Raw genomic sequence first — 27,886 nt, forward strand, 5'->3', positions numbered from 1 at the left:
CTGAGGGTCCATCCTGAATGCTTTGGAAGTGAAAATTACTCTCTTAATTTGGTCTGATAAAACAAGATACTTTGTTTTTACTTGAATTTCACAGTCCACAAAGTATTTGCAATAGTACACACCTGTAGTTGTGACTTCCAAAAGCATTGCTTTATGCACTTGTTCATCATCCAGTGAGAGTTTTACTGAGGCGATAATGGCAGCAGACTGAGAGCATCAACAAATGTTTCCCCCAAATTGTATTTCTTTTGAAAATCCCCAATACACACCTAACAGCAGCCTTCTAAAGAATTCTCAGATAACTTGCTCTGCAATATTTATATCATTGAGTGATACCATTCCCCTCTAGCCAAATAAAAGAGCACACACTGTGCTTTAATCATGATGCTGGTTTTCTGTTTGAAACGAACATCTGTGAGCTTTGCACATCAAGGAAAAAAACAACACAAAAGTTTATTTATATATCAAGCTATGTACTTTACCCAGATGCATGTACAATTTCAAAAATCTCTCTTTCTAGTCAGATGGCCTTATTAAAACCATGGAACCCAAAGGCTGGGAAACCTGTTATCTCTATGGTATTGTAATCCACACTTCACAAAGGAAATGCTTTGAAGGAATGCCCTGTCTTGAAAAATTCTGCTACTAATTTTATCAAGTATACTCAGACCAAAAGTTTGCATTTTATATGAAATATACACTTCAGCGTCCAGTTCTGGCTCCCCAGTTCAAGAGAGATACAGTCTTACTGGACTTAGTCCAGTGAAAGGCCAGTAAGACTATTAAGGGACTGGAGCATCTCACCCGTGAGGAAAGGCTTAGAGTGCTGGGACCGTTCAGTATGGAGCAGAGAAAAATCAGGGGGATCCCATCCATGAATGTAAACATCTGATGGGAAGGAGCATGAAGGACAGTGGTACCCAGTGACAGGGCCAAAGGCAGCAGGCACAAATGGAAACCCAAGAGCTTCCCTCTGAACGTCAGGAAACACTCTTGTCACTGTGAGGATGACCAAGAGCTGGTATAGGTTGGCTGGAGAAGTTGTGGTCTCCATCCTTGGAGATATTAAAAAACTCTCTGAGCATGGTCATGGGCAGCTGACTCAATGTGTCCCCTGCCTGTGCAGGGGAGCTGGACCTGGGTATCTCCAGAGCTTCCTTCCGACTTCCACCAGTCCATGATTCTGTGATTCTGTAAAGAAAGCCAGGGAAAGTATGTAAGTGCATTTGTTCTTGTTAACCCATATACTTTTTGTCTGGCTCTGTACATGAGCAGTTTGCTCAGGTAACAGTACTCCTTTTCTTAGTTCCAGAGAACTGGAACCTCTGCTCAGATCACCTCTGGCTCTGGCAACAATGCTGGTTTGATGGTCCCTCAGACAAGACCAATCATCATGGGCAATGATATCAGCTGTATCTGAGCCTTCAGAAAATATAGACATGTTTCTCTGCTGGCTGCCTTTGTGTCACTAGATCAATGTCCAATATTAGAATGAAAATACTGGTATTTCCATTTTACAAAATATTGAAAAAAAAGGAAAAAAAAAAGTGTATTGATTACTCACAGCCTTTTCCCTCAAGATTTCAAACAACTCTTCTAAAGTTGATATTCCACAGAATTGCAGTGGAAAGGGATTGATTCTCTTATTAATTAAAAGTCAGAGTGTTTCCAAGTAGCTTTTCCATGTTCAGATTTTCTTTTACTACTTCTGCTGCAGCTGCTTTCTGTGTCAATCTTCTTTCCTGTCTGAATCTGTCCACAGCCTGTACATTTTATTTAATACAAGTAATTTAATGTCTGTGTCCCATCTAAAAATCTAGCAGTAATGCATTGTTTATTTGTCTTGCTTTAGGCTTCATGGTAGTAGCAAAATTTATAAGCCATGATTTATCACTGACAATTTTTTTTCCCCATTTTATAACTATATTAGAAGCTAAAAACTCTGTTGCAAGCAAAAAATCCAAATGGATATTTTATTTTCTCAGTCCTACTGCTGTGGTATCACATATCAAAAGGCTTGGCAAAATTTGCTTGATTGGAGACATGTTATTGAAGGCCAAAAGTCAATGGACACATAATCAGGAATGCGTACTGGACATAAATGTTAGAAACAAACCAGAGTCCAAAAGGTAAGAAAGCTTTGAGGCTACCCTTTAAAGCTTTGCCCTCTCTACATAGGAGATACGAGTAGCTGGCTTTCCTTTATGTTTTAACTTTAATACTTGGCCGTCATTCATGAATCAGGAATCACTGTGACGCAGAAGTCTACAGCAGGGAGCATTTCCACACTGTCAATAGTTTGCAGAAATGCTTAGAGAAATACACAGTCTTGATAGCTCTGTTCTGAATGCACACTTCACAACATCACCCAGTTACCCTAAAGCACTTCAAGCAAGGCTTCAACATCTGTCTTGCTTTTTAAACACTAAGCATCTGAAGATCTGAATTGAAATAAACATATTTTATAATTTTTCTCTCTTGAGTTATATAGCAGAATCACATCTCAGATACCATGTTGATACTGTCTAGCCATCAACAGTTGTAAAATGAATATCCTTATGCCTCCCAGAATCTGAGTATCAGCATTAACTGTTTCATAGAAGCACTGAGATTCTCACAACAGTCTTGAACATCGCAGCAAAACTGAGACACACCTATGTTTAGGACATGGAGCAACACGTATAAGGAACTATTAAATACTGGATATATCTTATGCTTAGTTTAACTTATATAAAAAATCCAATGCAGTTGAGAGATGCAAGGGGGTAATCAGCCTTGTTCTCTCAAGGCTACTCTAATCCCATCCTGATACAAATGTAAGAAGACCAGAATGTTTTCTTGTAGGTTACGGACGGTCGGAGACGAGAGATCTCTGAAGTCAGATCTTGGGACATGCGGTTTATTGCAAAGGGCGTGGGTATAGGGGCACTGCTCAGAGCTGCCAGACTCAGCTCTGAGCAGGCCCAAGAGAGCAAGAGAGTAAGCGGGTAAGAGAGAGAGAGAGAGAGAGTGTAAGAGCAAGGAGAGTGAAGAAGAAGTAGTAAGAGTAAGAGTGTAAGAGATGGACTCTTGGTTACAATACAATAAATCATCTTCTGTACTGAATATTCTAATTGTCACTAACCAATCTAATACAAGATACAAATCCTATAGCATTTACATACAGCCTATAAGAGTTCTTATATTACCATAGAGTGTTACATCTTAACTTCTAAAAACTACTCTTTGGACCCCTTCTGCTGAGCTAGTAGGGTCTGCTCTGACCCTTGGACCTGCTTGCAAGCAGAGGGTATTGTTCCATCAAGAGGGGATTACCTTCAGTCGGCCATACCATTGTTTTCCAGTTGTTCAGTAACTAAGACTTGGTATTTCAAAAGTGGCTTTCATTTCGATGTTGCCTGTAGTTTTCATATTCCCAAAATCTTTTGTCAGGCAATCATATTTATAAGGATTTCCTGTTTCATCTTCCCCAACATTTTCTCTTGTCAGTAATTCATGCAATCACAGAAATTCATGTGATTTGTGAAAATAAACCGTTTTAAATTACAACATTGACATTTATTTTGCAGATATCATCACTGCTGATGAATTGAAATGCCTTTTCCTAGTGAAACCCATCAACAAGGTAACCATCTTGTAACCAAGGAAAAAATTCCTTTCATACATCTAGAGATGTGCCTTGGATAAGACTTCATGAAGCCTAACTTCAGCATTGATACACCTACCCACTATGCTTGAGTAGGTAGTTCAACTAGATTCTTAGCACAGTTTTCAAAAAGTAACATCTCAGATATGAAATTGCAGATGTTGCACAAGGTATTAATTCTGAGAATGAAGTGTGGAAAATGAAGATATATTCTAGAAGTCTCATGCTGTTACTTCATTGTTGTCTATGTCAAGCATACAGTTGCATTTTGTATCTTAGGTTCATAGTGGAGAAGGATAAAAGGCATCTTTGGTGCTGGGATACTGAGAACAGGCAGGTAGCTTGTTCTATCTCACCTGCCTGAGACACAGGCACAATAGATCAAAATGTAAAATGTAATCCAGTTTGGATTATTTTTGATAGAAGTAAGGAAGGATCTGTAACAGATTTTTCTTCTTTGATCCGTGAACCATAATTCTGGTGTCGCCTCTCTCTGCTTTCTTCCCACTCTACACTGCTCTGGTGTAGCCATACCTCAAGTACTGTAAGTTTTGGTTCTTCAATATAAGGAAAACATAAAACTATTTGAGTGTTTCCAGAGGAGGGCAACAAAGATGGTGAAATATCTTGAGGACAAACTTATGAGGAATGACTGAGGTACTTTGGCTTATTCAGCCTGGAGAAGAGAAGGTTGAGGGGCGACCTGATTGCAGTCACTAACTTTCTCAAGGTGGAAAAGTGGAGCTGAGGAGCGTTGAGCTCCTATCTCGGGTGACCAGAGACAGGACAAGAGGAAATGGAATTAAGTTTCATCAGGGCAAGTTCAGGCTTGCCATTAGGTTCTTCACTGAAAGGATGGTTGGTTTCTGGAACAGGTTCCCCAGGGAAGTCGTCACAGCACCACTCTTGTCAGAGTTCAGTGAGTGTCTGGACAACGCTCTTAGTCATAGGGTTTGGTTTTAGGTAAGAAGCAAGGAGTTAGACTTGATGATCCTTATGGGTCCCTTCTAATTAGAGATATTCTGTGATTCTAGATCTTTCTAGATCTGTACTGCAAGCGTTACAGCCTTTCTGCAACACTGGGGACTGATTTGGGAAAAACAACATGATGATACTTCTTAATCTCTGTTTAATCTTCATAAAATTAACTGATGGTGTTTCAGGCTGCAGTGCAATGAATGCAATCTGACCACTGTGTTTCATTTACATTGGAGGGATGTTCCCCTGAGCTTAAGGTCTCCTTGGGTCAGTAGACATTGTCCTAAGACAGGGCCAGAGGAGTGAATAAAGCTCCAGTCAAGCTTCTGGAAGTTCAGGGCTCTGTCAGTTTCTCCGGTCAGTGAATAAACTGCAGTTTCTCTTCCATCTCTTTTAGTATTCAATGAACTTCACACTGATAGTTATTAACTTCTGGATAAATGTCAGATGTTTTCATGGATGACTTTATTCACAAGTGACTGTAGAAACTGTCATGACAAAATAATATTATCAATTTTCCAGTCCTAGCTGATGAATTTGATTAATTCTTCAGCATGAAAGTTTATTGAGCACCGATTCAGAACTGAAGGTAAAGAATACCAGAATTTGTCTGTCCTTTAATGTCAACTCCTGTCTGTAAATCAGCTCCTTGTAAAACTGTGTGGATATTTATTTCTTTTGGTTTGGCTGTTTTCAACTCTATTTTTTGTAGTGCTAGATAATCTATGTTAAATTTATCCTGGATAGAAAATAAATTTTCCTGGGTTGGTAGGGATAATACGAAGCATTACTTCAAATTGACCTTCAGTTTGTGATGGATGCAGTTCGTGGTTGAACGTTTTATTTACCATCTTTCATGATACTTCCCAGACAGAGCTAGGTTTGCTGGCTTGTTAGTAAGTGGGACTAGAAAAGAGATTGTTTTTGGTGAATGCAAGTAATTCAGAGCTTTTAGTCTTTTAGAACATTTGGAATCTGGATCATCCCTCTTGCAGTATTATTTGCCTACTTTTTTCTTCTTAATGTTTTGTTACACAAATGCTAACAACTTTAATGATAATGGACCTCAGCAAGAATACTCTGCTTTTCTGATGCAGTGGAGGACCTGTTCATCTTCTTCACTGAAGCATTTCACATTTGTGCATTGTCAGGTAGCATATTACATTTAATCAGCACTTTGCAAGATCCTTGTCCTTTCAAGTACTTTTTTCTTATGACAGATGATGCTTTCTGCCTCATTTGTTATAGATCCACTTGGAATTTCTTGGTGAATTTCTAAAAGTTGTTTTTCTTTTCAGTGTCATTGCTGTTTCACATCTTTGACATAAAACCATCCAACAGCTTCTACTATAAACATTCTATAACATTTCCAGTGTTACTGGATCTATAGCTTCTCACACATAGTCACAAACAATCTTCATTCTTTAGCCTGACAAATTCAGTATTTTTACTTTAAGCCTGAAATAAAAAATGAAGATATTGTAAAGCAGACCAAGGAAAAAAGTAAAGAAACCCACCAACACCATGTGAATGAGAGCAGTGGTAGCAGATATGCAAATGAAAATGGTACTCTGAGATACAATTTTCATTTTAGAGAATGTATTTTTAAAACTACTTAAGTAGAAAGGTAATTGCATAAAACATATAGTAGATATACAGATAAACTGGTATCATACAAATTCTGCTACTTCTAATGGTACCATTTATTTCCTCATCTTTTGGACTAAATTACTTAGTTGACCTTTATAACAGACGAAAGTCAAAAGAGAGAATGCATTGTGAAGCAGCAAAGAATAGGCATATCAGCTGAAATTTCAAAACCTGTGTACAGTATATCATAATGAATCATCAATTCTACACCAAGAATGGGAAGAAATACACAGTTGTTTTTCCATTAGTTCCCATCTAAAAAATAATTTTAAAATCCAACATATAAAAATTTACAGGTGTATCAGGAACACAGACAAAGAGTTTATACAGATAGTTACTTCTCTTCATTTCCATTTTATAGTACTTCAGTTCTGATGCATCTTTGTAACTTAGAAGGCCAAAATTACGTAGAAAACAAAGCCTGACGACATAGTCAAATCAAACTTGTAATCAGGAAATAAACATACAAAACCAAATCCCTTGAATCAGAGGATCTTGATGGCCAAAAAAGACCAAGCCTTGACCTCATCACGTGGCATTTGGAGTAATTCTTTAGGCAGAATAAGCCTAAATGTAATCCAGCATACAATAATTTGATCAGGTTTCTTCATCCCCAATAAATACCGCTCTCCACCAAAATTTCAGTTTTAAACAACTCCCCAGAATTTGGGAACTTGTCAATAAGGCATTGGTCCCGTCCTCAGGATTTACTTCATGCTTGACTATGTACCAGTAGCCAGAATTACATACAAGTTGATTCTAAAATGAATTTGTGTGAAAGAGCTTTGTGGAGGACAGAAATGGTGACAGGCCCAAGTTAGGGAAGCCTGGCTAGTTACAAAGCAGCAGTTTCCCCTTTTCTGCAGAAAAGCTGTGATTGTATTTGCCAATTCTGGACAATTTACTCTTCTGTCATTGAACTTGTAACAGAGACAAGATAATTACCAGAAGAGTTCAGAGGAAATGATTTTCAGGCTTTAACTTCACATTTATCCTGAGGCTGGTATTTAATGGAAAGAAGTAGGGGAGACTGTAATTAATGCAAGGTGGTAGGAAGCCTGATCTCATTTTAATGAAAGATACAATTGGAAAAAGTAAGGGATGCAAGAAAAAATGGGAAGACCCTCTCAGACAAACAACAGCTAGAATGTGACTTCTTCAGCCTTAAAGCAAGTCTGAGAGTAGGACAAATCCATACACAACTTACTGCTTTGTCTAGACGTATTGGGAGGGTATCACGACTGAGGGAGAAATGGTTATCTAAACAAAGGAAATACTGGTGCAAGAACAAGGCATATAAACCATATACTTGGACTGAAAATGAAAAAGGTATATTCTTAGCCACTAGAGGGGTGAGATTATGGAATTGCCTTCCAGTAGAAATAATATGATAAACTGCTGTACATTTATTGTGATAACTAGATAGGTAGATTCTGCTTGATCTCATTAGCAGCATTGCTCAGCCTTCCATCAAACTGCAACAAAACAGGACTTGGCAACAGGCTTCCCCCTAAAAAATCCCTACTTTGATTTGCCTAAACAGGGCTGGTTGAAAAACTAAATTTTCTACCAAGTCAATATGTCATGTATTGGATTGTTTTTATTGCAAAACCAGAACAGTCAGAAATAATGAAGGTCTCAGTAACATTGAATTTATTTATGGTTTCTGATGGACATGTGCAAGCAATTGTCAAAGAACTCTCTTGATCTAAACTCCTAAGAACACCAGAATGAAAAAAATATTATAAATGTTCTGCTGTTTGTAACTGGAGTGTAACCTGAAGGTGTGACTCTTGAATTTTCAATCCAGCACAAAAGAGAGCTGCAGAAAGAAGATATAGATTGAAATATAGAAAATATTAGAATTTAGTAGTTCTGTAGCTCTTACTGTATTTATCCACTTACAAACAAGAAATACTAAGAGTGAACAATTTTCCAAAATACATCATTTTACCTTTTTATGTTGGGGAGAAAGTAGAGAGGAGTTCACCTCTCTAAGGCTGGTTACTACCCTTAATATAAAGATATCTCAATCATACCTTCTACAGGAGCTTATGTAAGAGCACAATTGCAGTACACTCTCTATATTATTTTTATGCCTGTGGGGAGACAAACTGTGATGCTGGAACAATAAATGTCACTAACTGTCCAGAACACTCACATTCCTACTGGCCTCTTAACTATAAATTGCAGCAACATCCTAACTGGGCTTCACTGCATTGTGAAGCTGAAAATTTCTGCTGAAAATTTTCCCAAACAGAAACCTCAGAAATAGGCAATAGCTGCATGAACTAACAAGGCAAGGAAAATCTTTCCCTTTTCCAAGCTTTTACTCCTGTTCATTTTCCTTTCACTGCAGTTAGTATGAAATTTCAAGGTGTGCTACTTCCTCCTGAATGTGGGAAAGGGGTTCCTCTGCCTGGGCAGGGCAGCAGGCCATGCTCTCTTAGTCTGCAACAGCGAGTACTTGCAAAACTGAGTATCTAGGAAGCGGGTTATAGTGTAATAGTGTAATAAAGAGATTTTTAAATTCTCCATCCTGTGTGATGGGAGGAGGTTAAAAACTGATATATTGATATCAATAGACTCATAAATTCATTTAGGCTGGAAAAGATGATCAAATTCAGTCATTAACCTAGCACTGTCAAGTCCACCAAGAAAACATGTCCCTTAGTATTCTTTAAATACTTCCAGAGATCACTTCCCTGGGCAGCCTGTTCCAATTCTTGACAACCATTTTGGTGAAGACATTTTTCCTAATATCCGGTCTAAACCTCTCCTGGTGCCACATGAGGCCATTCTTTTTTATCCCATCACTTGTGACCTGGGAAAAGAGAGCAACACTCACCTCACTACCACGTCCTTTCAGGTAGTTGTAGAGAGACATTAGGTCCTCCTTGAGCCTCCTCTGCGCTACACAACCCCCGCTCCCTCAGCTGCTCTTTATAATGCTTGTTCTCTAGACCCCTCACCATCTCTCCTGCTCTTCTGTGGACATCATGTAATACAGGAGAGATGGTACTACAAGAGAAAGGTGACTTGCATGGCAAGTCCTGCTGGAACATTCAAGTCTGTACTGTTTAATAAAGTTACCTCTAGGTAACCTACCTGTTCAATGTCTTCTGTGCAATGCATTAACAACTAAGGCAATGTCCTTCCTAGCTCCAGTGTTTCAAACAGCCATCTGCCCTGATTTTGATCTACTAAATTGTATCTGCAAACAGTTTATTTGTAATTCTAGTAAAAACCTTGTTATATTTTTCTCTTCACGCTGATTTTGTGAGAAGGCTTTTTATTATCCTTCTAATGCTTCTCATTGAATCGAAGCTCAAAAATCTTCTTTATTTTATTTCATTATGAGGCACAATGTGCTCTGCAGCATTCCAGTTAAAATGATTATAATAAGAAGGGTTAGTACTAAAGGAACTATGTTGCAAGTGTTGTGTGACATTAAAGGTAAATCACACATGGTAAAAGATCACTGAAACATTGGATCACAATGATGTTAAATGGCCCAGGACAACTTCTTCCAGTGAGTATTTATGCATTATAGCATAAAATCCAAATAATTCTCATCATATCCTCACTGATCTGTCAAGCTTGTAGCCAGAACTAGGGACTCTTGCTCCTATGTTCTTGCATGGGATGCTGTGAACAAGACACTGATATGAAAAGTATAGAGAGCACAAGGATGATGCTAGTTTGATAGGGATGCTGACAAAAGTAGGAATTTTGAGAATGATCATACATATATTGAGTAAGAGTCAACAAAAATGAGTCCTTTGGGGAAAGGGTAAACATGGATGGGCTGTTTGGAAGGGGAATAGCACAGAAAAGGAAGAGAACTTGGAGTCAGGGCTATCTGAGTAGAGAGATCTAGGCTCAGTCTGGCAGAACATTTATTATGGTTCCTGTGGAGATGTGATGTCAGTTTTTTCACTTGCATGATGTATGCTGGCTTGTGGAAAGCTTGCTTTTGATGAGAAGTTTGATAAGCTTTGGAAGATTACTTGAAAGCTCAGGAGTGTAGTGAGCGTGACAGAGGCAGAAGATATTCTGGATGAGTTGTCTTCCAGAATAGGTTGTACATATTTAATGATTTGATTACACAGAGTGCAGCATAGAAAAACCTCAAGTCTAGTGCATACTTCAATTTAAAACCCAATATACATTGAAATTTGCTTAGCAAAATGTTTGGTCTATTTGGAAGTGTCGGTTGAGGGGGGGTCTGTTGTAGCAAGTCATGACAATATTCAGGTCTGATTTATTTGCTTAGAAGAGTACCCATTTTTGGTGAGTGTCATCTTTAGAATGATGAAGGAGGTCTTGTGAGTGCTCTTTGCAGATCAAATACACTGGAGTATCTGTAAATCATTACCTTTGTGGAGCAAGTTTTCTTGAGGTAAGTATGCTGATCTTTGGTTATCCTATTTAATAATGCATAGCAACACAGATCACTGCGTTCTTGCTCACAACAAACACCTAAACAAGTATACTCCAGACTTTCATTTAGTGCACAAAATGGCATCCCTGAAATTGCTTGGATTAAACAACACACCCACTGTGTACTAAAAAGAATTCACACATGCCATTGATTCAGGACATAAAAATACAGCTACCACTGGGAAAAACTTTTCCACAGGCCAGCTACTTCATCTTTGACAATTCAGTCCTGATACTCAGAGGAAACTTATAAAATACTTTCAAAAGACAAATCTGGGAACTAAAACTCATAATTCTACCAGATGCTTAAAGTCATAGACACAACATAGACCCAAAGAAATATTGTTTTATTTATGCAATAAATAAAATTTCTTCCTTCTCTTCTGATCCTGATGTAATTTCTCAATGTTTTTCATGATTTAGGTGGTATTTCTTGCTCTTTTCCTAGACTGGGATCTAATGATCCTATCACCTATTCTCATGCAAGCTGCATGCTCTGCTCCACTTGTGCTTATTAGATAATGGAAGCTCTTGCTTCCCATCTGGAGGAAAGGCTCAGGCTTTTTACAAGCTCTGTCAGCTGGTCTAATAAAAGGTATTATTTCTTTAGTGCAAACTAGTCTCATTCACATGTTTGGACAATTGTGGCTGTAGCAGCTTACTTTTTTATTGCCTATTATTAAATCTTGACAATCTTCATATACATTAAATATCCCCATGACCCAATTCATTATCCTGATAATTAGATTGCGAATGAATACATAACAACATTCTCATCCTCAGAATACTATAATCTTTTCATGTTTTTATTTTTTCCTGGTTTGTTCCTTGCTCTGGAAACACCTTTCAATTTCTTATCATGAAATAGCTGTAACAAGAATTCAAGCTAGCAAAGCCCATGAGCCTGGTCATGGCAGTGTCTTCCAGAAGCTCCGAGCTTTGCTGATGTCTGATTTAGTGCTGTGCCTTTTAAACTTGCTTAGAAACCAAATCTTTGAAATTTTTTGTACCAAAAAATACAGTACTCTGCCAGCAAGCCTGCCAGCTTATCATTGACATGAACATACCTAAGAGTAGTTAGAGTCTTCTTTTTTTCACTCTAAACATGCAAAAATAGGTTAGCATTTTTCCTTCCTTGATTGTTGCTCTGAATCCCAGACCACTTAATTTATCATTAGTTCCTATTTTCCTGAAATCTCTGTACGGGGAGAGGCCAAAATAATAAAGTCTTCACTGGTTCAGAAATCTTTGGACAGAGAGATCATTGCAAAATTCTTACAAGGACCTTTTAGTACAAGCACCTCTGCAAAGACCCGCACTGAAGGACAGATTGCCTAGGACAGAACTGCTCAGAGATTTAATGGTTTTTACAGTGGCTGCCAGCTTAATGAAAAGATGCTGATTGATAAACATCTGCCAAGAAAAGCTTGTGAGATAGAGACACAGCTCTGTGAACCTCCAAAAACATTAAGCCAGCAAATGCAAAGCGTGTCTGTATTTCATAGTCAGGGGGCATTTTTCAAAGGGAATATTGGTTGGAATATTAGTGCTTTGCATCACTGGTGCTGTCAGCCAAGATGATTAGCACTTTGATCTGTATGCAATTATGACTACACATCTAATCAAGGGGATTTTTGTGCAGTAAGTGTGTTGAAAGTTGATTCTTTCTGTATGCGTATAGAATGGAAGGTCCTTTTACTAAATCTCTCGTATATTAGGGCTTTACCTAATGATGGTAGCTGTTACATAACTCACTCTGAAGTGTGAAATACAAAGAATGTTATGCCAAGACACAGCATAAGGGTAACACAACCTTTCTTGTCATAACTCAGGAGAGATGCTGGAGCTGGGAAGTCAGCCTGATGTGCGAGCACAAGAAAGAAAAGGTAATGGGAAATAGTAGTGGGCAACTCTATTCTGAGAGGTGCAGAGGAGCCATTTACTGACCTGGCATGCCCCCTAGAGAGGAGTGCTGCTTACCAGGGGCTCATGTCAGGGTTGTCACTGAGAGTGAGGTCTCATACCATCCACTGATTATTATGTGCTGCTGTTTCATGTGGGCACCAGAGATACTGCCAGGAGCACTCTGACAAGTATCAAGAATTACAGAGTCCTGAGAGCAGCAGTAAGGGAGTCTGGAACACAGGTAGGTTTTACATCAACCCTCCCAGTCAAAGGGAAATGTGTTTGAGAGGACCAGTCCAATCTGGCAGATCAAGAAATGGTTACAGGACTGGTGCCACAGCCAGGGTCTCAGCTGCTTAGTCTTTGAGACTCATTTTGAGAAACCTGTTCTATGTGGGGCTGATGGGGTCCATCTGTCAGAGAGGACAAAGTGTTTTCTTCAGTCACAGACTTGCCAAGCTGGTCAAGAGGGCTTAAAACTAAAGTTACCAAGGGAGCAGAACCTCAGTCCATCCCAAACCCAACAGTTTGATGGTTTGATGCCAGGGCCAGCAATAGATGCCTAGAGCCTGGAGAGAGGTCACAGGTCAGCAGGAGAGCACCTGAAGAGTAGCACAGGAATTCACAGAATCACAAAATATTTGGAGTTGTAAGACATATGTAAGGCTGGAGTCCAACTCCTAAGTGAATTGCCTGTAGGGGGATCAAACCCAGGCCCTTGGAATTACTAGCACTGTGCTCTAACCAAGTGAGATAATCTCAGGGTCATTCCAACCACTGCAGCCACTAATTCAGCTTCCCTGGGGTCCTCTGTGCAAGCACACACAGCGTGGGGAATAAACAACAGGAGTTACAGACATGTACATGCCTGCAGGGCTGTGATCCTACCGGCTTCAGGGAGATGTGGTGCCATGGCTGCTATGACTGGAGTGCTAAAATAGAAGGATACAGGCTCTTTAGGAAGGACAGAAGGGGAGACGAGGAGGGGGTGTTTCCCTTTATGTCATTGACAAGCTGGAATGTGTGGAGCTTCACCTGGGGATGGGTGAGGAGCTGACGGAGAGCTGTTGGCCAGGATTAAAGGGAGGGCAGGGACAGGTGACATCATAGTGGGGCTCTGCTACAGGCTGCCTGACCAGAAAAACTGAGTGTATGAGGCCCTCTATGGGCAGACAGGAGCCCTGTCCTCGTGTTCTCAGGTCCTGATCCTCATGGGGAAATTCAACCACCCCATCTGTGTTGGAGGGACAACACAGAAAGGCATAAACAGGACTTTTGAGTCTTTGAGTACTTTTGACTTGTACCTTTTTGTCTGGAAATAGATTAGTCATGAGCAGCCTTACTCCCCAAGTCAGAAGCCACTTAAAGATCCTTCTTGCTGCTTGCCGAAGGGTTTCGATTATTGCCTGCCAGAAGACATAATTCTCTAGTGAGATGGCATTTAGTGTCACCACTCCCCCAAACAGCCCTTTCACTGGGATGGAAAGCACATGCCTCCGTTCCTGGGAACTCTGTAATTCTAATTCAGAAACACACTTGATGACAGTTGTCAGCTCATCCCATGTAAAGGCTGACTGTTGCCCTCCATTTGTGAGTTCACTCAGTGATAATGATTGTTAGGAAAAAAGTAAGCTAATTCTCTCTACCAAGATAACTAAAAATTAAATAATAATAATGGAATTAAATTTATTTTACTAAATATTTAACTACAATTAACCGCCCCAAGAAATTGCAATGGGAAGATGTTTCATTAAATGTTGTTTCTGTCCCGATACCAGCTCTCTTCAGTTGTTAGCTCAGTATCTTTCTATGGTGGTGTTTTTGAACTTTTTAAAGCAAGGACAGTGAATGCTAGCCAGATTCCTCTGCTTTCTAAGCACTTTCCCACAGAGAATGCATCTTAAAGAACTGGTCAGAGGTTCTCTCAGCTTGTCAGAGTAGGGGAAGTAATCTTAGCAGATTCTCTCCAATGCTACTTTCTGGATATGAACCTTCTGTAAAGAATAAGTTCTGTTGTAAGTGCATTAAAAATTTAGGTAGGTCAAAGGCTCTGGAAACATAGCCAATGCAACACTGGGACTGGGCTATGAGGAAGTGTTCTCTGAAGGCAGAATTTTTCTATTATACAAAATTATACTGGAGAGAGTGCATCTTCAACACCCTGAGATGCCTTTCTCTTCCAATTGCTGAAACTTGAATGAAACAATCTTTTCAGCACTGGACTTTTCTTTCTCTATCTAGGATGAAGACATAATGACCAAGAAGCAGAGAGTGATGAAATGAAACCTGACACATAATATTCTGCAAGAGAACAAGGTGTTTAAGGGTGCAATATCTACTGAATTTGTATTATTTGAGTGATCCACCAGCAATAACTCTTAGTATTTGTAAGACTGGTCCTCCTCTGGAGATCTCCAAGGAGAATGAGCCAGAATACTGTTACTTGGTTTTAGCAGTGAGAATAATTACTCTTGGAAAGGTGAAGTGCAGTTGTATAATATCACAGATAACGGAAGAGCCTGGTCTGCTGATTCACATGTGCTTTTATGGAAAACTGTCAGCAGGCAGCCTGAGAAAAACTTCTGTGGCACATATAAGGTCTAAGAAAATTAATATAAAGCTCAAGAACAAAGGATATATCAGAAAGCTTTTCCTTAGCAACCTGGTCAAGTGAAGTTGTCCTGATTTAAGCTAATGATGCCCAGCTCACATCTATGCTTTTTATAGTCTCCTTCCATGCTAAAACTTTATTTTGAAGTCTGTGCTGGGAGTATGTTAAGAGACAATGCTTTCTCTTGTTTAAAATTTATATCTTAACTTAACCTGTACTAGTTAATCCATGCAGGCATAAAGTGTGTAAAACTAGCAAGGTAAGGCAATGTACTGGGTTCCTGTATTTCATATCTGATGCTTTTAAGTATTATCTATTTAATGAATATTTGATATAGAAAAGACTGCTTGAATGTGTAGTCCGCATCCACGCCTCAGGTGGAATGATGTGTATTACATTCTTATCAGTGTTTTGTCCAGTCTAGCTTCTGTACTGTGAGAAGGCAAGCATTGTAGCTAGCTAGGGTACACTTAGAGCCCTGATGAGAGTGACTGTGGATGCTCCTGGCTGCGGAGGTGGAAGAAACAAGAAAACCCCTGTACGCTGGTTTTATCCACCTTCTCCAACTTACTGTGCTTGCCTGGGATTATGGACTCAACCACGAAACTAAAAGAATCTCAGCTCGTAATCCTTATCGCTTTGCCCATTTATGCAAAGACAGATCAAAGCAAAGTTGCTAATATTCAGATTTCTTCTGAGTCCTATGCCACTGGAAAAAAAAAATACCTGAGACTAAAAAGGTGACTAATCTAACCTCGGTGGTTAATGACTAATGACTTAGCACTTGTCTGACTGGGAAACAGCTATAAACTTCTCTATAAGTATTTCTCCATATGAATGGAATTTGGTAAAATTGACAAAGATGTCCAAAGAGGCTTTGTTTTGTTTTGTTTTTGTTTGTATTTCTGTTGAAATGAAAGAAACCAAGAAAATTCTTTTCTAAAAGAGTTAAAGATATAAAATACAAACACCTATTGACAGAAGATGTACCATTCCTGTGTTTCTGACAAGGGAATGTCATTGCCACTGGCCTGGCTGTGAAATAGACGGAGGGCAAAACTACCATAGCCTCTGACAAAACTTTCAGGTGGTTCCCTTCCTTTTTAAGCACCTAGATGAAATAGTGCGGAAGTGTGTAATATCCAGCAACATTGAAAGCATTTCTACAATGGCTGCTACTGCCTAACCACTTCCAAAAGTGTATTCATAAATTTGGAAGGATTTGTGGAAAGGAGAAAAAACTAAATTTTAGCTTTGAAAACATGGAAAAATGCACAAATGAGCTCTGACTGCTGATGAGATTACATCAATCACATAAAAATACACAGCTATCTCTGAGAAAAAGCATTATAAATGTAAGGAAGGTATAGCAATAATTCTCATGGATTCAGCAGAAGGTGAATATTTTGAAAACATTACCTGAAATCCTGGATGCCTTCCTCTTGTGGCTGAAGTAGCTTCAGCTGAGGGTAGCAAATACATGACAGAAACAAACCTCCATCATTAATTTCAGGTCCCATTTATGTTAATCTATATGAGTAATTATAGTTTAATGAACCTGAATTGTAGTTATCTAGGTTTGAATTGTGTTAATATACCTTTTCATATGACATATTGTCTATAAATTACATTCAGAGTGTACCTGTATTTTACAAAAAAATACCGTTAATGATCACTTCACCTTGATAGTTTTATAAATCCCCTTGGTATTGTGGTTCCCAGTTTGTTTTATAGGCTTGAGATTTATCCTTGGGCCTTGTGGAAATAGATGCGGTATAGGCTCTCCAGTCTGAAGAAGCCTTTATGAATTTTCTGTGTCTAGCAGTATGGATAGGTATATAGTTATGATCATTAGATCTATTGAATCTGAGCTCACATGTAACAGACACATTCAGATTGTCCTTGATTTAATTATGTACAAACTAGGACACAGGATTCAGAAAAAAATGACGAGTTCAATCTAAAACTAAAGTTTGTTATTCATTAAAATGGTGTACAGACACTGTCCTGTAATAACAATATTCCTTGACAGAAGAAATTACTGATGACTTCATTTCATCTATCAGGAGAAAAAAAATCACTGTTTTCCATAATCTCAGTTTCACAAAAATTTTCTTGAATAAATGTCAGCACCAGTTTGAGGTGACATTTCCTCTCTCATTCAGACACTTCCCATCGTTTCTCAGTGCTGTTGTAAACCCTGAGAAACAGTGCTGCCAATCCATTTGAAAAAAATAGATACCTACACAACTAGACAGGCACAATTGCCAGCTGTGATGCTGTTTCATATCATATATCTATCACCCTTGAGAAAGAAAATTAAATATTCTTGGCTCAACCTCACTAGTTGTATTATTGGGAGGTGAAAACCAAGATTTAGTCGTGGGCTTTTGTTTTGGTTTATTTTTAAGAAGCTGCACAGAAGCTGTCTAACCCACAATTGATGGTAACCCTCCATCAACTGGAGCTACAATTTGCCCAAGAAATAAAACACCAAAATAATACAGCAAAGTTGATGGAGACCCTCCATTAAGCTCCTAATATACAAGAAATTATTATTTAAGTAGCTCTCACAGAATTGGGACCTAAAACAATTCACCTGAAGAAATTATCAAAGTGAGGAATTTGTGTAAAAAACATGGCTAGTGTCTAAGAGTCCTGGGAGATTTAAAGTTTGTGCAAAGCTGTCAGCAAGAAGGTATTGAGGCAATAAGGAAAAAAAAAAAGGCAAAAAAAGAAGAAAAAAACCCAAACAACCCCCATGTAAATCTTCAGATTTCAAGTTAGGGTAAGTCTGCAGCCTTTTACTCAATGATATGATTAGAAATTTTCTTAAAATTTTGAAGGAACATTCTCCTCTGTCTCCATTGTAAACACACGACTTTAAAAGAAAGTTGGTATTTCAGGAAGGTGAAATAGGACATATAAATTAAACTACTGTTAGATTTTGTCCCTGGTTCGGGGCTGTGCTTAGCATATCTATAAAATGGCTGGCCTTAAACTGAAGCACACCATTCTGAAGGACAGCAGCTCTGTGTTGACATTTTATGGAGAAGGCAGGTGAAAAACATCAATTGACAAGGCTAAAGTATGGGCTGTCGATGTATTTTCCAGCCAGTTTTGAGGGAATTTCTGTCTAAGTTAGCATCTATCATATAAAAGTCAGCAAATTTTATGATTCTACTCTTGTGTGAAAGTCTGAGTCAACTAACAACACCTACAAGTGGCTGGGGTAGGCAGGCATTTTCAACAGATGTTCTCAGAAGGATGCTCATAAAGTAGGTGCCACATGGGCTTTGATTCTGGACACTCCTGAATGCTGAGGAAGAGTAGATTGTCATTTTATAACACACCTATAGTAAAAAAAAACCACTGAACATCTGCACTATTCTGGAAAGCCAGAAAACATATTATTGATAATTAATTGCAAATCTGCTTCTATTTTGAGGAGGTGATGGAATGCAGCAGCCTCATTAGCTTCCTGCCTGTGCAGCCATCAAGGAAATCAGAGCTCCTTGTGTCACTTCTGTCCCACCTACTGACAGGAGGTGATATGTGTGAAATAGTTCTCAAAATTATGGCTTCAAAGGACAGGTTTCAACAAGACCAAGCAGTGAATGTGTAAAGGAAACAGGCTCCTCCCTTGGCCTAGGCTGTGTGATATGAGTGACAATCCTGTCATTCCCTGTTAAACACCTGAAAAATCTGACTCCAGTTTTGTGAAGTTTGTCTTGTAGTTTTGTCTGTGACCTTCCTACTTCTTAGGGCCAGACAGCAGAAGCAATTAATACTTCCCCCCCCCCTTTTTTGTTAAGAGGCTGCGAACCCTTTACCAAGAAAAGTCAAAGATATTTTGGTGTTTTACTTGAAAGAATTTGTAAAGTTCTAGAAACTGCTTTTATTGTTGCCCTTATTACTTCAAGGCATGTGATTTGATTATTATCTGAGAGTGACCAGGAGACTATAGCACATCCTTTTAGATTGCTTCAGCACTTACATTTTCATGCCTTTTTTCGTACTGGTCTGACACAGGTATGTCAGGGGCTAATTTCCAGTAACAGCCTCTAAATATTGTAGACCAGGGCATCTGCTCGGTAACTTAGGCAAACATTAACAGAAAAATTGAACCTAAATATTCCAGGATCACTTGAAATTCTCTACCTAGTTTATCAAGAAGTACAAAGGAGGAAGAAAATATATTAAAATTAAAAATGCGGGTCTTTTTTTTTTTTAATTTTTATGTTCCTGCTATTTGATGGTACATTATACATATTTCTCAGTAATAGAGGGTGATGCTCAATGAGCACCTTTGTGAAGAGGCCAAATTCTCTCTTAAGAAGTTGCAAACAATTTTGAATAGGGCATTGCAATGGAATGGTCTTCATGTATGCAAACTCTGCCCTTTTTGCTCTTTCTGTGATCACTTGGAGAGCCAGAAGTTTTCATACATCATGGATTTGTGATTTTATATTGATTTTCTTGTTGCTTTTCATATCTTTTGTTTGTGTATTTTTGTTTTTGTTTTTCCTGTGAACACTTCCTCTTTTCCTGTATTTCTACATCATTCCCTATAACAGTAATTTTTCTCAAAGCATTCAATAAACTAATGATTGTGCAATTCTCTGCTCATTATTTTCCCACTGCTTTTAATCAGCAAATTCATGTTGTATGAAACTACAATAAATTATATGTATTATACAAATCTGCCTGTGTGAAAAATACTTACAGACCTCAGTATTGACACAAGATGAAGAATACTTTAACATTATGCTGTAAATAATTTGTATTTGCACAGTGTATTAGTCCTACATGGGTTGTGCTTGCAAAAACAACAAAGTACAGTGTGTCTTTAAATTCTGATTTTCTAAAAGCAAAGCAACTCAAATGGTCAAAGAACTTTTAAGAGTAACAATTGCATCCAGTTCTGAGGCCCCCAACATAGGAAAGATGTGGAGCTACTGTACTGAGTACAGAGGAGGGCCACAATGATGATCAGAGGGCTGGAGCACCTCTTCTATGGAGATAGACTGAGAGAGCTGAGGCTGTTCAGCATGGGGAAGAGAAGGTGCCAGGGAGAGCTTATGGAAATCTTCCAGTACTCAAAGGGGTTTTACAAGAAAGGGGAGAGGGACTGTTTACAAGGGCATGTAGTTATAGGTTAAGGCTATCACTATGTGTCCTTCAAACTGAACTGGCTTGAAACTGAAGGACAGCAGGTGTGGATTAGATGTCAGAAATTCTTTTCTGTGAGGGTGGCAAGGCACTGGAACAGGTTTCCCAGAGAAGTTCTGGATGCCCCATCCCTGAAAGTGTTCAAGGCCAGGTCGGATGGGGCTCTGAGCAACTTGGTCCAGTGCAAGGTATCCCTGCCACAGCAGAGGAATTGGAACTAGATGATCTTTAAAGTCCTTTACAACTCAAGCCATGCTATGAGTCTATGATTCTGTGATTCTATGATTCTATGATTCCATGATTCCATGAAATGTGGTCTTGGAAACAATTATAGGTGTTCTTAGCTCTGCATAAAGTTAGAGTTTGATATTGTCATTGGCTTTACAGCCTTACTCAGAAGAAGCTGAGGAGTATGATACTTCTTTAGCACCCACTCTACTTTCCTATGGAAACATTGTGGGAATCATTCTGGGGTGCTCCAAAATGCAGGGCCACTACTGTACTTTATGGCAGCCTCAGCAATCTTTTTTTCTACTCTTTGTTTGGGCCCTGAGAGCATCAAGAGGCTCTGCAGTGTCTCTGCCCTTCCTGGAGCTCTGGCTGTGGGCACTCAAACCAGCTCTGAGATGATGTGGCCAGGCTGTGTGAGCTGTGGTCCCTCCACTTGGGAGCCGTGCTGGAGTTGGAGCCCGTGCCTTCAGCTGAACTGAGGATAAACCAAGGATTGTGCCTGGCCATGAACCTTGCTGATGCTTCATTTTTTGGCTTGGCAGCAGCTGAGCAGGAGCAGGGCTGCAGAGGGCTGGCTCTCCACCGAGCACTCCCAGCATTTGGCCCCTCAGGTACTTATGATGGTACTGCCTCTTTTGTTCAGTTAAAAGCAAATATATTTACAAGATCTTTACCCCCCTGGAATATATCTCTTCTATTTTAAAATACGATAAATAAAAATATCTTTGATACAGGACTGTGGAGATCAAGCTTATAAGGTGAAGCAATTTCCCCATTATAACAGGAGAATGAAAATAAGCAATATGTAAACTCCTCAAGGACAACATATAATAATATTGAATACTAAAGAGGACACTCAAGGCCACTGCTTGATAGATGGCAAAGCTGAATGAGCTCATATTAACTCTTACCTCTTAAGCAAATTTAGTGCAATGATTGGCAAAGTCCATTGTGTTGCTGGGAAAGACAGCAGATGAAATTATCTTGGATTTGTATATTAAACAGCACAATTTTTCAAAACAATAGCTCCCTGTTCTGGTAACTGAGAGGATGTATTTGCTTAGCAATTATGACTTAACCAAACAGTGAACAGTAGATTCTAAAATAAATGCACATATACAGTAAGCTGACAAACAGAAAATGGCCCGGGAACAGAAATTGTAAGGACTGTGCTCCATTCAGTCAGAGTCTCACGATTGAAATGCTAGATAAGAACTTGCCACACCTGCTTTCAAGTAACCTATTGGGCATTAAGTTTGTGGGTTCACAGGCAGTACAAGGTAGGCACAGGAGGAAGAATTCAGTCCACAAATCATTTGGAGTCCACCTTTTCCAAGAGCACTCCTGAGCCATACTTAGATATTGCAGAGGATATAGTATGAGCTACTGTTTTACTCAAATACTGAATTTCATTTGGATTCATTTGGTTTAGGAATTGCCGCCTTCTGAACATATTTTTATAGAGAAAATAAAATCATTCATGTTCAGATCACCCAAATGTAGAGAGATAAGAAAAGAGATTGATGCTTGTCTCATTAGACTCCACTGAAAACTCACTTTTGCATATTTTACTTCTTATTTTGAATAGTTGGTAAGTACAATGGTGCTTAAGAGGTATTCAAAGATATGCACTGACTTGAGGGCTCTGTTCGGACAACATATCTTTTCATTAAGATATATTTAATGAACTTTTCACTATATTTCACTGTTCAGACTACTTGATCAAATACTTTAGTGCATACAATTTCTGTCAGCTGTTTACAAAATAAGACCCTAGCTTCCTGGGAAAATATTGCAGAATGTGAATCCTACTGTTAGTTGGTGTGATTACATTTTCTTTCACATGTTTTGTAAATTAATACAGAAATCAGATAATAAAGAGATTCAGGCAGAGGCTTAACACAAGCCCTTCAGCTATCTGGATGATGGCTGCTGCAGAAGAACTGATAGAGGGTAGAAGAGAGCAGTTGTTGAAAGTGTGCTTTGTTTCCTTCCTAGGCTACTTGGTTTTATTATGGCATTCTTTTTTTTTAGTCAAAAGGACACAGCTTTAATATTTTTCATTAAATATCTGTGGATTTTTTTTTGCCACTCCCTGCAAGAAGGGGAGTCTTTCCCTTTTGCTAATGAGAAGACATTACATTCTGTGTAATTTGATTTATATAAGAATCTCTGTGAGGTTGTAGCATTTTAGGGGGCTATGACACAAAGACCTATTCATTGTATGTCACACATAAAAAAGTGATTGCATACATATTCATTACTTTGTATTTTTTACTTAAGAGGAAAAATTCCATCTGTCCCCCTTGCTGCAGTTTAGTTTCTGTGGTTTATATCCTCTATTTTAAGTGAATATTGAAAGCAACATGCCAACAGTATAACACTGCATAGATTGAAATGAAACTATGCTGCATAAACTAAACAAATGTAAAAGAGAGTGTTTAGAAATAGAAAAGCATTGCTGTTCTCTCCTCCCTCAAGCAATTCATGCTGACATGGTAACATCAGCTGAATCCAAGTGAAAGATTTTATGCAGGCTCCTTGGAGCACACTGTTTTTCAATTTTTGAAATGTTCAAAGGTCTGACATGGCTGTCCCCTGAGTTTCCTGATAGCTATGTTCCTGCAGAGACAATGAGGATTTTACACAAAGTTTAATACAGAGTTCAGAGAACTGCTGTGTGGCTGTGCTATAATTAGAGGAAGGGTTCACTTAAAATTAATACATGCAACAGAAGCCCTGAAGCACCAGACAGTTTGAAGGCCTCCTAAGAATGAACTTTCACTCAGCATAAAGGTAGCACTGGTAATCCCCACAGCGCCAAAACAATCACAGACAAAATGCACTTTATGTTATTGAAAAAGTACTAAAAAAATCCAGCTGTTCCATATATCTTCCTTGGCTGCCTCAGGATAAGAACCAGAGTCAAAAAAAAAAAGCCAAAAGCAACAAACCACACCTCAGTCCATTTAGTTGTATTTGGGTGAAGATTGGTACCAAAGGCCAAAATTACTTTCCTTACATCTCTGCTTTGCACCTGGAATAATTTAATAGGCCTCTGACCTTTTATTAATTTAACTTTAAAATTCAATTCCCTGATCAAAGGCATCACCCACTTCCTTTGCTTGATCAGATCATCTGTAACATTTACCCTCCGTGCTGTCTTTGACAAAATAACCAGTTATAGAAGCAAGGACCAGTACATGGTATGGCTAAGATGCTCCCTTGTCAATGTTCTTCCCGTCCCCCTCTTAGTCAAGGAATCTTGATGCCTTCCTTTCACCATGGTATAGCATTAAGAGGGAAAGTAGAAAGTGTCCTTCCTTAATTTAAATAACTTGTAGCACAATACTAAGAAAGTCTTTCTAGAAAGATGTAGGTTACAGGACAGCAGATCTGATTCTCCCACTTTCATGACAAATGTTTAGTAGGCTCTTTTCTGAAAGGGAGAGCAATTTTCACCCAAGCCTTGCCCTCAAAAGAAAGCAGTTGCCATAATCATGTTTTTGAAGCAGGACAATCCCTTTGCTGTGTCTTAGAAATGCTCTGAGAAGACCGACATCTCCTTCTGATAGATGCTTGTGGGACACCAAGTCAATCTAAGCACTGAACTACTTAGCTATGCTAAGATTGTCTTAACCTGGTCACATAAAAAAGGGAGAACTCTATGCACCAGAGAGACTTGGAGTTAAAAAAATGAAACAAAATGTGTTTATTGATTGAAGACTAAGCAGCTGCCCTTTGAGTGGAGGAAGAAGAAAGGAATTCAAATTGCAGTTTTGAATCTGGTGCTTACCTTTGACATAAAAGCACATGTCCTGTTTCTGGATTTTATTCAAAACCTCTGTCCACATGAAACAATTTCAGGGGTGAAAACCCTGCAACCACAATTACATACGAAGAAACCAGGCTCCATCACCAGCACTGATCCAAATCCAGCAAAAGCTCTTCTGCCTTTTATTCCTCTGACATAAACTAAGGAAACAAACAATCAGAAGTTCACAGGAGCTGTGGGAACAGTCAGTTTGGTGGGATGGGCTTTTCACACCCTCAGTCAATACAGCTGTCTGGGCTGGCACAGCCTCCCTTTCTGCTCTCGATAGGCAAGATAATGTGAGCAATGGCTCAGGACACAAAGCAGCGAGAACTGAACGGGCACAAGAAACAGTAGTGAAGTTTTTATAAAAATACGAAAGGAAAATAAGATGAAGGGAAGAACCGGCCATAGTGGGGAGTACTTCTGGTCATGCTTAAGTGCCAACATACAGTGTTGTCCTGTGCACTAAGAGCCAAATGGAAAAGGAGGAAGTCACATTGTCATTCTGCCTCCAGGCAAACAGGATTTAGGAAATCAGTGAAATTCAGATGCAAGAAAAATCCATTTCATGGTGTCCGCTACATGCATCAGAGATTAGGAAGGGAAGAGAGAAAGATAGAAATCCAGACTGACACTTTGAAAATTTATTTGGGCCATGCAGGCCGTGTGAGGAGAGCTAAATGTTATCTTTAGCTAGAATGGCTGTGCAAGCTTAGCCTGAGCAGTAATTTCCAAACAGTGATCCATTGGCTGTCCAACCATCACAGACAGACACCTGCACATACACACACACTTGACAGTGAACATGAAAATAATTCAAAACAGGGAGCTGAAAACTGCCAGATCATCCTAAATCCTAAAGCTGTTCAAGAAGAAGCTGTTCAAGTGCAAACTGTGAATTTCTGTGATTGGAACAATGATCATGGCCAGCAATCCTGACATCCGCATTCTCTCATGCTACAGTGGGAAAAGAAGATACTGCATTTGAGCAGTGTGACTGGGATAAATGAGAAGTGACATGCTCTGGAGAATGTATGCATGTATAGACAAGGTCATCAGAGCACTCCTGCTCATCCTTCCTCAGCGCCTTGCCCCCAACAAAATTGTCTGACCCCATATTCAAAAATGGTGAAAGGAATGTGCCTATATACAGCAGCACTAACTTAACTTTGAAGCAGAGTACAATGGTATTTTGAATGCTATTGTAAGACTAAAAAAAGCATAAAATAACTCAGGAGCCAGCTTAAAATGTCTGGTGAATTCAAACTTTTATGCTCCTTTATGCTTTTATATATCACTAATTCCTGGGTTTAAAAAGGTGCTCCCCACATATATGTTGTAATATTGTCATATTAGATTATTATACTCTTACAATTATGCATTATATTGTAATTACAAATTATTATATTACGAGTAAGCTATACATGTACCCTTAGCATCTAGGACAGGCTGGATATGCTACTCACACAAATTCATTTGCCTTTCCCTGCATTTGTTCTGCATTTGACTGTATACAAAGCAAGATTTTTTTATAAAGTAAAAACCAACAGTAGAAAATGAATAAACAAACAAAAAGACTAGGTTCTATACTTTAGGTGCAAAAGTAAGACCATTTTCATTAATTCCTGCATATTAAAATTTTCTTTTCTTTTCCATTTCTCTTTCCTTTCTCCTCTCCTCTTGCAAACATTTGGCTGATGTTGGTAAACTTCAAGGAAAAGCCCAAGTGTCATACTATTATATTTTAATATATTTCAAGACTCACCTCCTATAACACACAAATATTACGTTCATACCATGATATTTGCATTTGCAATACCCTTAAATGCCAAAGCTTCATTAAACATGATTCTGCAAATGTTGCCCAGCTTTTCCCAAAGCCAAGAACAAGTCTAGGCATATACTTAAAACTAACAAAACTAATGAGGTTATACATAGAAGAGTTAACCTTCATTGATGTAAAAGAGCATAGAAGGATTCAAAATGCTATCTGAATATTAACAAATTTATTAGTAGTCTCTGGAGAGAACTCAGATTTCTTGCAAAGATAAGGGTCACTCTCAGAAACAAAGGTTCTGAGAAAAAATTCTGCAATATTGAGGATGAGCTTGGGAAATGCTGAACCTGGGGTGTCTGACTCGGTCATACCATTTGCTGTCTCCATCTAATCACATTTCAGAAGGTCAAGGTCCCTTGTACAGCACCTGAAACAGAAAGTATTTGTGGCCACACCTGGCCATGAAATTCCCTGGTCAACACACTTTCAAAGGGATTGTGACTCTCCTTAGTTTGAGTTCAACCTCTTACATCTCAGTGAAAAGTGATTCTCCGGTTTGAGAAATGAAGACTTCCTTACTCAGAAAGGTTCTCTAGACCATCCAAATGTAACCTCTGCAGTCAGGATCTGAACAGAGGGCACCACTAGCCACTATCCTCACTGCTTGAATTCACAAAACTTAGTTTTAAGTTAAGTGACAAATAGCTTTGCTCTCAACCCAATCTGTGTCAATAGCTTAACAATTAGAAGAGCCTCCAAGGAAAAACAAGGATGTATTTGGAAACCAAATGCTCAGAAGACACTAGAGACTAGGGATCTTTCTTCATACATGATTGTTGAAATTACAGCACACTTAAGTAACAGCTGGTATCACTTTTTCCACCTGTGCTTTGTATTAGAATGGAAAGCTCTCTCCACCAGCAAATAAAATACGCTCTCAGTCTTCATCTGTTGCTGCTGCTGGCTGACAGAGAACATCCTGCAGCCACACTGCTGAACACTCTCACTATCAACAACAGGGACACATCCAGAATTCCATTTGGAAGTTATCTGTTGATGATGTTGGTGCTCAAACTATACCCAGAAGTGACATAACAGCTAAGGCACAGACTCAGACTGGCAGGGAATCTGAGACGTTTATTCAAAGAAACGAGCTGGTTTTATACACCTCTTCAAGACCCAGTATTTCCTTATATGGTATTTTTCACTAAGTGGCCTATCTCACATTGCCATGTCAGTAACACACCTCTCAGTGGTCCTGTATGGGAGGGAGCACTCGCTGTTCACCCGTCCGGCAGCTTCTGGCAGGCTCCTATCCGCAGGGCTCTGCTGTAGGGCATCTCCTCCCTCCAAGGTCAGGTGGAGACAAGCTTCTCTGTGCTGCCATGGTGTTCTGCAGGTGTGTCTCACAGCCCCCAGCTCAATTCCATTCTACCTCTCCCCACACAGAAACTGTTGAAACATGAAAGGCGCATTAGCATTGGCTAAAACTGTGCCAGGTCCGTCCTATGACATCAACAGCATAGGTTAGCAGCAGAAGCACCTAGAAATATTCCCTAAAATAATTTATTTTACTTACACAGCAAAGCCTTCAAGGGTAATTTGGAAATGAGAGATTTCAGTATTTCTCCACTGTCTGTGGAGAGGGTGCAGGAA

At 39.1% G+C, this 27,886-nt stretch overlaps 1 long non-coding RNA gene across 1 annotated transcript; it reads right to left on the reverse strand.

Annotated features, from left to right (window-relative positions):
- Positions 1 to 428: 428 nt before the first annotated feature.
- LOC109144688 lies at positions 429 to 27,886 on the reverse strand. The gene is made up of 2 exons (XR_002045592.3): positions 27,477 to 27,886; positions 429 to 1,191 (listed from the first exon to the last, which is right to left on the reverse strand). It is a non-coding gene; the product is annotated as an uncharacterized LOC109144688 (long non-coding RNA).

The sequence above is a fragment of the Corvus cornix genome, chromosome 3 (genome assembly GCF_000738735.6).
Source record: "Corvus cornix cornix isolate S_Up_H32 chromosome 3, ASM73873v5, whole genome shotgun sequence".
Classification (NCBI taxonomy): Eukaryota; Metazoa; Chordata; class Aves; order Passeriformes; family Corvidae; genus Corvus; species Corvus cornix.